General features: G+C 35.0%; 1 long non-coding RNA gene across 1 annotated transcript; it reads right to left on the bottom strand.

Moving 5' to 3' along the window:
- Positions 1-10,810: 10,810 nt before the first annotated feature.
- Positions 10,811-12,812, bottom strand: LOC141287858 (uncharacterized). The gene is made up of 3 exons (XR_012339560.1): positions 12,683-12,812; positions 12,315-12,404; positions 10,811-11,520 (listed from the first exon to the last, which is right to left on the bottom strand). It is a non-coding gene; the product is annotated as an uncharacterized lncRNA (long non-coding RNA).
- Between the last annotated feature and the right edge of the window lie 2,040 nt (positions 12,813-14,852).

The raw sequence follows: 14,852 nt of genomic DNA, 5'->3' as shown, positions 1-14,852 counted from the left end.
TTTCTCTCTCTCTCTCTCTCTCTCTCTCTCTTACTCTCTCGCGCGTTCTCTGTCTATTTGTGTTTTATGTACGTTTGTCTATGTGCGATCGTTTGTAAGTAGAATAGTTTAATAAACAACCATATATTCACATATAATGATTCTCTGTGCTGGATGCTTACATTACAAAAGTCACTTAAACTGTTTCGATCTCATATTGCTACCTTAAGCCCTATTCTGTTCAATTGTTTTGACTCCGTTCTGGTTAGTAAAATGCGTTGCCGTGACGACGAGCCAACGTCAGAGTAATGGATATCACTGAATAATTTGCTGGACAAAGAAACCAGTCGATATCGTTATTACTGTTACTGATCAGAAACTGGAAATTGCGTATATTTAATGACGATTATTATACACGATTTCCCGTGAGTTAAACTACTTTCCCTGACTGAAATGTATGTTTTAAATAACTCATTTCATCCTATTCATTGGTTATAAGACCTGGGGGAGTTTGCAGTGTATATGTGATGAGAGAAACAGTCTCAGGCATATACACACATATATTGATCATCTTAAATTCTTTGAGCTAACCAAAATTCTCTACAACTTTCATATTTTTTCTTTCCTTTTTTTTCCTCTTTTCTTTTTAAGTATGTAGTGATGCTATCCAAAGTGGCATCAAAATAATCGAATTTAAGAATATGCAATTTAATGTTTTTTTTTTTTTTTTTTTTTCACATTTCAGATTTCAGATTTAATGTATATACTTGCAATAAATATTATGTAAAACGTTTTAATAAAAGTCTCTTAGGTCGTATTTACTCAGCAGGTCATTTTACTCAGCCTGATGTCCAATTCCAATTTGTTGACTGTATTTTTCTGATGACAGATTACATCTTATTTTAAAAAGTCAACTATATCCGATATCTGCAATTACACTATAAACTTGATGAATTAACCCATGGTAGATGTACTGACCCACAAACAGCAAAACCAGCCCAATTTTTAAACAAACTATTTTGGGAGGTCTCTCCCTTAAAATTGTATTCCAGGAATTTTTAAATTGCATTATTTCAAACTAATAAACAATCTGCGGAAACGGTGTAAAAGTATCCCAATTCCGCTGGAAAACCACACACTTGGCAACACTGCCTGGAAAAATGTCCACCTGAGTCAACGTCAATTGCCATTGTTTTTTTTTTTTTTTTTTTTTCAATAATGTGCAAATTGCATTGATAGGAGAATATCTGATCTGTCCGCCGACAGGGCAGACGCAAATGCATGTATCTGATTTATTTCCTGAAGGCCTGAAATGGATTGGAGAATACTGGAATCTGTGTGCTTTTTGTAATGCTTTGACATTACACAGCATAACAGTATATGCTACATCAAAATTGAGCAAGCTTTGGTGATAACCAAGCAAATATTTAATTACTATAATATTAATATCATGCTAGAAATGATGTTTAATTTTTGCTCAAATGTCACAAAAAGGGATGCACAGGATTGTGGAATATCAATGGCAGCAAAGGATACATCTATGCTGGCTTCAAAAATTGATCAGATGATTGATGAAGACATTTCACAGGACAAGAAGTGAAACTACAGTAAAGTTGAATTCAGACGTGCCTTGATGCCTTCCTACCTTGGAATGCATCCTTCAAAGGCCGCCTTTTTCAGCTTTTGGACACAGCCAAGCTGTTACCACAGCTATCAATCGCCTCCACCTCATCCTCATCACTGCACTCATCAGCACCTCATTTGAACTTGCACTTAAGCAGCACTCTCACACATAGTCAGCGTCTAGTCTTCTTGGAAATTCTACGGACTCATCTTCTGTTTATCTGCGAGAGCATTTACTCACCTGTCTCCTACGTGCTGATCTTGGACTCTGGGGAATGTGAAAGTCCTGAATGCTGGGTTGATTATTAGTAGTATATAACCTGCGTTCATCTGATGGGTGTCTCCTTTGAAAAATAAGTTTTTGCCTTCTTTGGAAAGTCAAGTTTCCTCTGTGGAATTTTGTGATGATTGCTACATTAGTTTTAGGATTCTTATCTGTATGTGTTAACCTTCCTTGTGTTTAGGAATTACCTTGCTGATCTCTGATCTCCTGTCAATACCTGTAAATGGAAAAAGATGATTTTGAGATATTTATTCATTAGTTACCTGAATTGCTAACATACCTTTGAATGGTATCTCTATATATCGGCTGTTGAAAGTCTTGTTTGTGGAGGACTATTGTGAACAAGTAGTATTTTATTAATCTTACTTAAAGGCACAATATGTAATATTTTCAGATTAAAATATAAAAAAAGTAGAGAAAAAAAAAAAAAACACTAGAACAGTGTTATATACAGTGGTGTGAAAAAGTGTTGGCCCCCTTCCTGTTTTTTTTTTTTGTATGTTTGTCACACTGTAATGTTTCAGATCATCAAACTAATTTAAATATTAATGAAAGATAACGCAAGTAAACACAACATGCAGTTTTTGAATTAAGTTTTTTTTTTTTGTTTTGTTTTTTTTGTATTATGAAGGGAAAACAAACTCCAAACCCACATGGCCCTGTGTGAAAAGTATTTGCCCCCTAAACTTAATAGCTGGTTGGGACACCCTTAGCAGCAACAACTGCAATCAAGCATTTGCGATAACTTGCAATGAGTTACAGCACTGTGCAGGAATTTTGGCCCACTCATCTTGGCAGAATTATTGTAATTCAGCCACATTGGAGGGTTTTTGAGCATATACCGCCTTTTTAAGGTCATGCCACAGCTTCTCAATAGGATTCAGGTCAGAACTTTGACTAGACCACTCCAAAGTCTTCATTTTGTTTTTCTTCAGCCATTCAGATGTGGATTTGCTGGTATATTTATCATCTTTGTCCTGCTGCAGAACCCAAGTTCGCTTCAGCTTGAAGTCACAAACAGATGGCCCGACATTGTCCTTCAGGATGTTTTAGTAGACAGCAGAATCCATGATTCCATTTATCACAGCAAGTCTTCCAGGTCCAGAAGCAGCAAAACTGCCCCAGACCATCACACTACCACCACCATATTTTACTGTTGGTATGATGTTCTTTTTCTGAAATGCTGTGTTACTTTTATGCCAGATGTAATGGGACACGCACCTTCCAAAAAGTTAAACTTTTGTCTCGTCAGTCTCGTCAGAGTATTTTCCCAAAAGTCTTGAGGATCATCAAAATTTTTCACACAGGGCCATGTGGGTTTGGATTTTTTTCCCTTCATAAAAAAACTGCATGTTGTTTTTACTTGTGTTATCTTTGATTGATATTTAAATATGTGTGATGATCTTAAACATTAAAGTGTGACAATCATGCAAAAAAAAAGGGGGCCAACACTTTTTCACACCACTGTATTTTGCTAACTGAAGAACATTTAAATCCAGAGAAATAAGCAATTTTAAGCGCTGTGTCATTGTGTCGCCTTTATATATTAAAACTTTAATATAAACTTTAATATATTAAATTAGACAGGTGACGAACACACAGAGTAGCATTATACCAGAACTTTCAACACATATCTAGTATGATAAAACAGCGCTGCTCTTTCCTACATACGCATTATCTAAGGAGCGGAAGTGCTCGACTGTGGCATAATAAAAGCTCTGATGCTTTCAAGACCGTGTATTGCGCTTGTCCTTCTTTAGCAATTGCTCCGTTGTCCTTTTTTCGCTTCCACGACTTTCAGCCACACCATGCTTCATTCTACAGTGACCTTTAATACATTCAAGTCTTTAATACATTAGCTCTTCCATGAACATGATTTCTGCCATGAACATGAATCCCAACGGATTGCATCGGCTGTGGGGATAAAGACAACAACTCCCATGATTCCACACTCAATCGCTGCGTCATCAAACTACACCTTCTGACACTGTCAGAAATTTTTTTACAGGCTATTTTTGACAGCTGTCTTTGAACCTCTCTCACAGTACAATGTACTATAAGATCAGTGTTGAGGAGCCACAACCAAATAAATCACATGATTGTTTCACGTTGGTCATCTTTCGTCTGGGAAAGCCCAAAATTGTACAGTAAGCATTTTATCATGATCATTCTGAGGACTGTGGTCATGTATGATTGTATTTTATCCTTGTAAGTCATGTATTATTGGTTAAAATGGTGTAACTCCCTGCTCTCCTCTATGGTTGTATCAGAGCAATTTTGGAGGAAAAGAAAAACTCTAACGCTCTGTCTTTCAAAAAATGAAGAATGCTTCTTGCTCTAGGCACAATTGCTTCGCTCCCCTCCCCAACTCTCTCCTCACCGCCCCGTTACCAACTCATCATAAAGATACTTTCTATATCTGTCTTGTACCTTTAGCTCTGGTTCTGTGCACATACCGTTGGCCAAAACAGTGGCTTCTGACAGAATGCTTCCTCACATAATCTCCTCCAAGGGTCTCATGGTCACAGTCTCATGGGCAAATTGCAAAATGATATTACTGTCTTCAATATGTTTTGACCTCTTGACCCATAACATAACGAGCACAATGGCAGCCTCAATTCTGGTGTTACTTGTAAGTTTGCAGTTGGATATGAGACTGTCTGAGGCTTCAATCACTCTGGGCAAATGCTTTACAGCTTGGCCAATGAGTGATGTGTCAAGCAATCAATAAAATCCTCATTAGAATTTCCCATCTGTTTCTAGACACACATGGCCTTCATGGAGTATGAGTGCGATACAGTATTAAATAGTGGCCTACAAAGTGTTTAGATGCATTAGGGATCTTAGTCAAACTTGCGTTAGTCCCAAGGTTATTTTTTAGAACATAAAGTCCATATTCTAATAATTTCTTATTGTTTTGTAACTTACTTTTTGTGAAATAATTTTCTGACAGTGCACCACCTGCACTATCCTTTGCAAAAAATAAAAAAATAAAATAATAAATAAATAAATAAATAAATAAATAAATAATAATAATAATACATGGCACTATAGAATCAAATGTGGTATTTGTCCTTGACGTGGTTAGATGTATTTACCATCTGTTAGTTATGAAGTTAATCTAATGACTGGCATACCAAAGCCAAATATTCAGTGTCAGTGTACTACTTCTGAAACAATGTCCAAGAAAATGCTCTCACAGAGTGAGATATGTGTCATGATACTCTGTCAAGCATTTTTTTCGATCTGAGAATGGCTTTTCTTTTCTCTCTGTGCTTCATAGAGTAATTCCATCAAATTGTCAAAATATGTACCGACGCATGTTGAGCATATAGCTATTCGGCAGTTCTATAAGCGATAGGTGGTCCAGGCTTCTGTGGTTTCTAAAGCAACAGAATCTAATGGCAAACAAAATTGGAGTGCACAGAAGAGAAGCCATTGCGTTTCAAAACAATCTGAGATCTGTAACAAGAGATGACAAGAAAAAGAGTGGAGAAATACCTAAATGCACCTTTACATTCTGTTGCTTTAGAAACCATCCAAACCTGATCTTGGCAGTTTGATGACCCAGATAAAAAAGTGCACATCTATCTATATATCTATGTATCTATCCATCTATCTATCTAGATAGATAGATATATAGATAGATAGACAGATAGATAGATAGATACAAGAAGATGAAATAAATAGTACCACTGTTTATTAAAGTCAAACCTGACATAATCAGTCGGGGAGCATTCAACAACAATTATATTCACTGAAACACAGTGTCTGAATTTAGAATTCCATATTAACATTGTACTATTATTTCTGCCATGTGCTACTTCAAATTAAGCTAAAGTGATGATCATGACAAGCATGATCATGACAAACTGAAATGCAGCTAACAGAAATGTATTATAAGAGGGAAAAAAACACATTTCTTAAGTATATTTACTTCATTGTTGTTAAAAAAGGGGGGAAAAAGACTCGGTTCTTACTTTGGAGTCCTTCATGTGTGATTTGCTGGTTTAACATTAACAATTAATTGTTTATTTAAATGACAAATGCTTATAGAAAAATGTAAAATTTCACATTCCTACCATAGATGTATAATCTTGGTAACCAATTCTCACTATTAACTAGTAGCTTATTAGCATGCATATTATTACCATGTGATTGTTTATTAGTACTTATTAGGCACATATTAATGCCTTATTCTACATGACTATATTCTAAAGCCCTTAAACAACCCAATAGCTAAACTTAACAACTACCAAACTATTAATAAGCTGCAAATTAGGAGTGTATTGAGGGATAACTCAGTTAGTTAATAGTGAATATGTGTTTCCTAATCAAAAGTGTTGTATACTTGTATGTGTACCCCACAATAATGTAGGGTGACGAAAAAATTTAGAAAGCTAGATTCAAGAGCTGGCTTGTTTAATCAATTAAGGTTTAATAATAGCCAGTTTTACTGTGCTTGTTTTGTAAGTCATCACTGTAAGTATGAACTCACTCATGTTATTGCATTGTTTCTTACCGACTACAGTATTATGGTCCTTTAGACCTTGCTAGTTCATTCATGTACTATTTACCTCTCTGTGTTCAGAAGCATTAGCAGTTCTCCTCAGAGGACCGGGCAGAGGCCAATAACAATCCACAAGAACATAAATATTGTTTACAGCCTTCATGTAAGTGCATGAGGTGACACATCGTGAACAATGTCAAGACAGTGTGCGCAGTCATCTCAGCTTGCTATGTTCCTCTGACAGGAAAAACAAGTACTCTCCTGTGTGTTATAACTAAGGTGTAAATGCTGTCTGTGTTTTTAAGGGGAATGTTTAAAGGAGGCCTTGTGTAGCCAGTGATGATTAATTACTCTTAATGGCTAACATTTAGTAGGCATAGCTTTTGTTAAAGAATGATTTTAAAGGAATAGCCAGAAATGATTTTTTTTTTCTGTCAGCATTTATATACCCACATGTTGTTCTAAATGGTGTTTTTCTGTAACAAAAGAAGAAACAGACTCTTTAGTAGATTGTGTATTTTGAAATAAAGAAAGCCACACATGTTTGGAACTATATGATGACAGTATTGAAAAATGGATGGATGGATTAACTGTTCCTTTATTTGCATAAATAAACATCAGTTCAGCTGACACTGTTGTATAACAAATATGACGAATGTCCATTTTATAAGAAATGCAAAAAATACACAGACTGTGAACATAGCTGTCATTCTGTTGATGACTATCGCATTATGGCCATAAATAAAATTAGACTCTTCCCACATGCATCTTCCGTCTCAGGTAGTACTGTGTGTCACACATGCAGCTGTTTATAACTCCCAATTTAAATCTGTCTTCAGGAAGTATAAACAGTTGGGCTAGAAGACAGGAACCACTTTTCATTATTACATGAAAATAACAGAACTGAAGGATTAGCATAAGGTTTGATTCTGTTAAAGAAGTGGTTCACCAAAAAATGTAAATTTGCTTTTGATTTTCTCTCCCCCAGGCCATCTAAGATGTAGATAGTCTGTGGTCCTTGGTAACTCATATAATGCAAGTCAGTGGCTGCATGTGTACAGTAAAAAAAAAAAAAAAAAGGCAGTACACCCCTCACATTTCAGCTAGCATTTTAGTGTATCTTCTCAAGGGACAATACTATAGAAATTAAACTTGGATATATTTTAGAGTAGTCAGTGTATAGCTTGTATAGCAGTATAGATTTACTGTTCTCTGAAAAGAACTCAACATGCAGCCATTTTTGTCAAAACAATGGCAACAAAAGTGAGTACACCCTAAGTTACTTGTCCAAAGTGTGTATTGTGTTAGCACCGTTGTTATCTGGCACTGCCCTAATCATCCTGGGCATTGAATTGACCAGAGCTGCACAGGTTGTTGCTGGGATCCTCTTCCACTCATCACAGAGCTGCTGGACATTAGACACATGGTGCTTCTCCACCTTACTCTTGAGGATGCCCCACAGGTGCTTAATAGGGTTCAGGTCTAGAGACATACTTGGCCACCGCATTATCTTCACCTTCAGCTTACTCAGCAAGGCAGCTGTCATCTTGGTGGTGTGTTTGGGGTCGTTACTACTTTCTGGAGGGAATGCATCATGTTCTGCTTCAGAATGTACAATACATAATGTAATCCATGTTTCCATGAATGAACTGCAGCTCCCCAGTACCAGCAGCACTTATGCAGCCCCAGACCACGATGTTACCACCACCATGCTTGACTAACCAAGACACAATCTTGGTACTCCTCACCAGGGCATCACCACACATGCTGGACACTATTTGATCCAAACATCAGACCACAGAACATAATTCCAGTAATTAATGCTCTTGGGCAGGTTGTCTTCAGCAAACTGTTTGCGGGCTTTCTTATGAGTTAGCTTCAGATGAGGCTTCCCTCTGGGATGAGTGTGCGGTGTATGGTCTGAGCACTGACAAGCTGACCCTCTACTTTTGCAACCTTTAAAGCAATGCTGGCAGCACTCGTGCATCTGTTTTTTGAAGTCAGGATCTGCACTTGATGCACAGAATGAATGCTCAATTTCGTTGATCGACCCTTACAAGGCCTGTTCCGAATGGAACCTTTCTTGGAAAACCTCTGTATGACACCTGAATATTGTAGTGTAACTCAGTTTCGGGTGTTACTGAAGCTCTAATAGCCTTGGCCACCTTTGTGGAGAGAAAATAATAATAATTTCCAAATCCTCAGAGAGTTCTTTGCCATGAGATGCCAAATTGAACATGCAGTGGTATGAGAGAATTGTACTTAAAGCACCTAATTTTAACTGCTTTAATACAAGATACACAACTTTGTATGGTTTTGTCAAGGAGACAAAAACATAACTATGATGAATAGGACATGTGGCTTTGCATGGTTAAACAACATATTGCTGTTATCACTTAGGGTGTACTCACTTTTGTTGCCAACTATTTTGACAATAATGGCTGTGTATGTTGAGTTATTTTCAGAGGACAGTAAATCTATACTGTTGTACAAGCTGCACATTGACTACTCTAAAATATATCCAAGTTTCATTTCTATAGTATTGTCCCTCAAGAAGATATACTAAAATGGTTGCTGAAATGTGAGGGGTATACTAACTTTAGTGACATACTGTATCAAAGAAAACAACATTAATACCTGTGGCTTTTGACAATATATTGAAGTCTTCTGAAGCATAATGAACAGTCTGCACAATAAACTGAGCATTATTTACAACATTACTAGCTGTAACCCATAGACTCAGACAAACATTCTGGAGGGATGTTCGGTTTGAAAACAAATCATTCTTTTGAACTGGTTCTTGTAGTTGTACCAGTTCACCAATTGTGAACAATTTGTGGCTCAAGCAGCACAGATCTACAAGTTACTCAATCAACTCACTTTCGGGCTTGCCTGATAGTCACTCGAAATGAGCCAATATATTGGCATATATGATCATATTATGATTTTTGCCAACTTATGCAGTGCTCCAGTTACTCCAACAGTCCCTGAAGTGAGGTTACAACTGGGATCAATTAACTCAGCACTTAAATGAATGGGCGAAATTAAAGTTTTTATAGTTTCTCATTGTTTATGTGAAGATATTAGCTGATGAAGACAAATTAATTCACTTTATATACTTAAGACATAAAACATCCTTGTTACTCATTATTTATTGGGTGATTTAATAAGTTAATTGTGTATATTTTACCTCATTGCAAGATTACGCAGATGAACTAATGAATTGACCCAGTTCATTGAAACAAACTGTCCGAAAAAAACGGTTTGCGAAGAATTGTAATTTATTGTTGCCTGAGCCTATAAATGTTGTAAATAATGTTTAGTTTCTTGCACAGTCTGACCTTTTCACTTCATAAGATCTTAATATATCACCAGGAGACACAGTAATTAATTTAGTGTTCCTTGGTATGCTTTGATTTATTCTCAAAAACGTGCAGCCGCTGACTTCATTGGTGACATGAATCACCAAGGACCACGGTTTAAGCTAAATACTTCCTTTACAGATTTACTGAAGAAAAAAAGTCTGAAGGTGAGTAAATTAACAACACATTTTCATTTGAGTGAACTTTTTCTTAAACATCAAATCTGCAAAGTGTTTGTTTCCTGAATGACTTTGAGCTGCTTATTTATAATGATCTGTTCAATATGACTCACTGAGACAAATGAATCTCAGATTATGCTTTCTAAAATAGCTTACAGACTCACTGAATCAATCAAATGCACACTGTAAAAAGTTTGCTGTAAATTTTACAGTAACTTACTGGCAGCTGGATGCCAGTAAGTTACTGTAAAAATGTTTACAGTATTAATACTGTAAGTGCATTTACAGTACTAAAAGGTCTTTACTGTAATTTCATTTACAGTATTTTTACTGTAATTTCATTTACAGTATTTTTACTGTAATTTCATTTACATTATTTTTACTGTAATTTAATTTACAGTGTTTTTACTGTATCTTCAATTACAGTATTTTTACTGTATTTTCAATTACAGTATCAGTACTATAGAGTTTATTTTCATTTATTTTAAACATTTTTTACCTGTAAAAACAATCCAATTAACCTACAGCACTGTAATTCAAGATTTTTACCACCCCAACCCCATAAAAATCACAATAACTCATAAGCATTAGTTCTGATAATATTCTTTTTAATTGTTGAACATTTTCTTTTTAAAAGTACAGAGACTTTGTATCATGGCAAACATACACATACTGAAAAGCAAAAATAAGTAAGTACACTACCAGTCATAAGTTTTTGAACACTAAGATTTTTTTAAAGAATTCTCTTCTGCTTACCAAGCCTGCATTAATTTGATCCAAATTTAATTTATTCCTTTGATCAAAGCTGAATTTTCAGCATCATTACTCGTCTTCAGTATCACATGATCCTTCAGAAATCATTCTAGTATGCTGATAAACATTATTTAATTTTTAGATTTTTCAGGATTCTTTGATGAATAGAAAGATATTATTTAGCAAGGATGATTTAAATTGATCAAAAGTGATAATAAAGACATTCATAATGTTACAAACTATTTCTGTTTCAGATAAATGCTGTTTATCTGAACTTTCTATTCATCAAAGAAACCTGAAAAAAAAAAAATGTATTTTAGCATTATAATAATTTCAGCAACATCATAATAATAGTTTTTGAGCAGAAAATCAAATTATTAGAATGATTTCTGAAGGATCATGTGACTGCAGTAATGATGCTAAAAATTAAGGTTTGATCACAGCAATAAATTACATTTTAAAATATATTCAAAAAGAAAACAGTTATTTTAAATAATAAAAATGGTTCAAAAGTGTACTGTGTTTGCTGTACTTTGGATCAAATGAATGCAGGCTTAGTGAGCAGAAGAGACCTTCTTTAAAAACATTTAAAATCTTACTGTTCAAAAGCTTTGTCTGGTAGTGTAAATAAAATAAAATCATACAGTAAAAATGTGTTTGTGTTGTGTTAAATTTTAGTAGTTTTGAGTCAAAGTTGACAAGCTCTCTGATGAGAAACGGCAGAATGGGATTCAGGCTGATGCTTGTTGTTTGCACCCTCTTTCCAGAAGTCCATCTGATCTGTGACTGTCAATGCATTTGCTGCCACAAAGGTTGACTGTCTGAACAAACCTGCAAGCACAAGAAAAACAGTGTTTAAAGAATTTGCCTCAACTGTCAAACTTGGTGCTGTATGCATTTAAAAAAAAAAATGATATACTACATACGAACGCAGTAGTAAGAAAAAAAACTGAAGAAACTTTTTCTTGAAATTTTTTATAAAGAATTTTATGAATGGGTCAGTAAGTCACTGATTCTAGGTGTTTAAAAAAGGTAAATTCATTCAGTAATGAAACACTGCTGTGTGCAGAGATGCACAACATGGCTTTGTTAAGAACCGTTTTTACTAAATGGAGCAAAAAGACAATACTTTCTTCATGATTTAAATCACTTAATATTACATTCTTGTTTATTGAATTTTGTTGCCCTGACACTCAAAAGTCTGCCACAGACCATGCTAAATGCTAACCAATCTGTTCATATAAACATTCTAAACGCGTGTTTCCTAGAAAGTCTGTGCATATAATAAGCCTACTATGATTAAAAATCTCTAATTGTTGCTTTACAGTAACAATAATCTAAATTGACAGACGGTAAGATTGCTATTATGAATTTAAAGGTTACAGTAAGTTAAAGATACCTGAAGCAGCTGCATTTTGCTGTTTAAATGCTGGTTTAATAGAAATAATTTTAATGTGCATGCAAACTCAATCTTGATGTGACAAGACATGGTAATAAAAAACATTCCCCGGAAATAAATACCTTTCAAATGTGTACTTTAAATACAATATAACTTGCTTAGGATAAAAGCATCTGAAAAATGCATGAATGTAAATGCAATGTAAAACAAAAATGTTTTGGGTTACCTGATTCTGCATGTCTGTAAAATGGACAGCTGGCTGTATGATGATTCTGCCCCTGATGGTCAGCATCCAGTTAGTGCTTGGAGAAATCTCCTGTAACAGACAGTGTCACAACACCCTTTTAGTGTTACTATAGTTTATGATCAGAAAAGACAACTACTGTACAGTAATAAAATCTACATTTTTAATAAAATAAACATTTATAATATTTATTAGCAAAACTTGTTATATTAATATATTGCTAGCCCGTTACTCTCTTTAAAAGGTTAACATGTTCTGCAAGTCAGTGGAGAACAGCAGCCTGTGGCTAATTTGGCTAATTTAGTAACGTTAACATTAACTTAGTTAAATTGATGAAAGGGGAAGCTCACCTGTTGTTTGCACCGCGACGACGGCAATCACCAGAAAAGACTCTAATACACCTCCGATGCAGACGACATGACCACAAGACCACAAACTTGAAAATAAAACACAAAAGATGCAGTTAACCGCGGTGTTCAGTTTTACCTCAGTGTTTCATGTTAGCGCGCTGTTTATGTCATGTCTGTCACTGAAGGGACCGTCTATAAAGTTACATACGACATTCATACACACATTTCTTACTTAAACATCATTTGAAGAGAATTACCTTGCCAGCTATAAAGAGGCAGCGTTTAAAAGATATTATGCTGCTCTGTGACTAACGTTAAGCTTGTCAACTTCGGCTTACTGACATTATTAGCTTACCAGTTCATTATCGTCGATACTATGGCAGTCATTCACAGAAGAAGATCCAAAATAACGTTACACCTCCGCGCTCCGACGTTACAGACGACATCCAGACCAGAAACTTGAAAATGACAAGCAAAAGAAGGGCTTGAAAATACAGTTTAAAATCTCCACAGAAACAGTGGTGTTGCTTAACGCACTTTACCTCAGTATTTCACCTCAGTTTGCTGTTAAGCTTGAGTAAGGGCTCGTCAGACGAACTAACTTGCATTAAAGGGCAGCACAATATACAAACGTGTTTCTCAGTTTAAATAAAGTTTATTTCGACTAATATAGGTCACCTTAATTTACTCACCAGTCCATGTTTTCACCGTTATGGCGGCGCCCCGGCCGTCAGTCAGAAAAAAAAGGCTACCGACAGGAAAAACACGATGAATATTGTTAGTTTGCTGTTAACAAGTGAAAACAAATTAAAATTGTTCAGTTTTTCATAAAACATAAATAATATACTAACCTTTTTGTCGAGTTATTGATGCAACATTTCTCTTTTGTCCTTTTTACCGCCACTTCCTCTCAACAGGAGAAAAAAAAATCTCCCTTGCCATTGGTCAATTTTTCGCGGGCAAGTTCACTACTGTAAACGGATTTACAGTAGTGGAGAATTACAGTAGTGATCATATATTTTCCCATAATCCTTTGCAGTTTACAGTAAAATACTGTATATACATTTTACAGTATCTTACTGTAGATATTACAGTAAAATACTGTTCAAATTACAAAAATCGGTTACAGTGCACATAAATCATTACTTTCAGTCACATGTGAGTCTAAATAAACCATCAGTATGTGTTGTACTTAGTATTGAGATTTAAACCAGATTGCATATTTTCAATGGTTTTAGTTGTTTTAGGAAACAGTATGGCATCTTCTGTTCAGTCTTCTGCTTCTTATATCTGTGCTAGGTCAGGGGTGAGAAATATTAAGCAAATGTCTTCTTTTCATTCCCCTCAATCCTTTTACACATTGTTGCGCATCCACAGTGTTGGGCAAGCTACTTGGAAAACGTAGTGAGCTAAGCTAACAGTTACTCTTCATTAAATGAAGCTTAACTACACTAAAGCTACAGCCTTGTGTAATGTAGCAAGCTAAGCTACAACAACATGGCAAAAGTAGTTTACTACATCTAAGCTATTTTATAAATTTCATTTTTCAATTGAACCAACATCATACCAAATCAATGCTTTTTCGGTAATCAATTAAATTGTCAGTCATACAGGCATAAAAGTTCAGTTTAACTGTTTATTTAACCACTCTTCTTAACCAATTTGGCAACAAAAATCAGTATCAGACAGGACTAGATTTATCTCATATTTTGGGGGGTTGAATTCTTTCTTGAAAAAGATTTTTTTGAAAAATAATGGCACCTATTTCTGAATATTGAACGAATAAAACGGGGACAGCACAACATTTGTAAAAAAAAAAAAAAAAAAAAAAAAAAAAAAAAATATATATATATATATATATATATATATATATATATACACATAATTGAATAACATATAGCCTATATATGAATGGGTGTTCGTCAACTGATTGCATGCTGTTGAGTTTACATTACAGTGTTGACAGCTTCGTAAAAAATAGTCTAATGGAAGCGCAGTAGTTTTGCCGTATAGCTACTAAAATATGATGGTTACAGACCGCATAAACACAACACTTTAATTTACTGCCATTTTTGAACAAAGATATTGATTTCATGAATACAGGAGTCTGATTTTTTTTAATTGTCAGAGTCTAGTACATAACAAATAAAAAAAATACAAATAAATAAAA

Source organism: Garra rufa, chromosome 16 (assembly GCF_049309525.1).
Source record: "Garra rufa chromosome 16, GarRuf1.0, whole genome shotgun sequence".
Classification (NCBI taxonomy): Eukaryota; Metazoa; Chordata; class Actinopteri; order Cypriniformes; family Cyprinidae; genus Garra; species Garra rufa.
This window is presented reverse-complemented; position numbering and strand designations above follow the sequence as displayed.